Source organism: Seriola lalandi, unplaced genomic scaffold (genome assembly GCF_002814215.2).
Source record: "Seriola lalandi dorsalis isolate HSWRI2012SDOR001 ecotype SW California unplaced genomic scaffold, Sedor1 jcf7180002054899, whole genome shotgun sequence".
Lineage (NCBI taxonomy): Eukaryota > Metazoa > Chordata > Actinopteri > Carangiformes > Carangidae > Seriola > Seriola lalandi.
Genome location: NW_019525451.1, coordinates 32047 through 33008, shown reverse-complemented (window position 1 = coordinate 33008; position 962 = coordinate 32047). Strand labels below are relative to the sequence as shown.

The following is a 962-nucleotide window of genomic DNA, read 5'->3' as shown; positions in this document are numbered from 1 at the left end:
AGGTTGTTGGTTCAATCCTGAGACAGAGATTTAATGTTGAAAGCCAAAGTCCAGAGGAAAGACTGGAAGTCTCTGAGAGAAGAACTGGTTTTTGTTTCTGTCCCAGTCTCTCAAGCTGTTGAAGACTTGTCTAAAGGTTAGAGGTCATGGGTTTTAATCCTCAGTGACTCAATGAAGTTTGAAGTCCAACACAAAAAGTTGAAAATTCAGAATCTCTCTCTCTCTTGTGTGTTTGATAATTAGCATGTCAGAGAGTCCAACACTCAGAGGAAAGAATGACAAGCTTTTAGAAATGATGTCTCCAGTGTCTCTGACCTAATGTCTCACAGTGTTAGAGCACTTTTCAAGTGTTTTACAGTCATGGTTTTGATCCTCAGGTGAAGTGTGAAGTCCAACACCCAAACGGATTTGTTTGACCAACAGTCTAAAATCCAAAGTTTCTCATTAAAAATAACAAAATTATTAAATTAAATTAAATTAAAAACTATTTGATTATAAAAATCGTTGCTGATTCATTTTCTGTCCATCTTCTAACTGATAAATTGACTAATTGCTGCAGCTTTAGTTCTTACAATTATTTTATTTAACAATGATTAATTGAAATTAAATAATTCACATCCATCCATCCTTGTTCTCCCCTTCTGGTGCTGCAGGAACAGGTGTTGTTCCTCGCTCTTGCCGGCAGGTGTCGCCATTTAGCGGCTTCCTTCACCGCAGGTTCTATGATTTACTATGGCAAATGATCATTTCGTCGCCTCTAATCACAGTGAATGATTATTGATTATCCAGCTGAGGCTTGTAGACATTGAAATGGCTTGAGGATTAAACACCAAGTAGTTAAACTACCAGCCGAGTGGATGATCGCCGGGCTGGGATGTGAAGTAACGGCGGAGGCAGCATCGCCACTTGTGACTTTTTTTCTGGGAACGATTCAGTCCATCCGGTGAGTGAAGCTATAACCG

At 39.4% G+C, this 962-nt stretch overlaps 2 protein-coding genes and 1 long non-coding RNA gene across 3 annotated transcripts in view; all 3 read left to right on the top strand.

The window, feature by feature from the left end:
- LOC111672392 (uncharacterized) overlaps positions 1-962 on the top strand; it is a 44743-nt gene that overhangs the window by 12321 nt on the left and 31460 nt on the right. The window lies entirely within an intron of this gene.
- The window catches only part of LOC111672399 (CLIP-associating protein 1-B-like), a 27749-nt gene that overhangs the window by 19216 nt on the left and 7571 nt on the right, over positions 1-962 (top strand). The gene's annotated exons all lie outside the window — the stretch shown is intronic.
- The window catches only part of LOC147817758 (uncharacterized), a 3890-nt gene that overhangs the window by 1081 nt on the left and 1847 nt on the right, over positions 1-962 (top strand). The window lies entirely within an intron of this gene.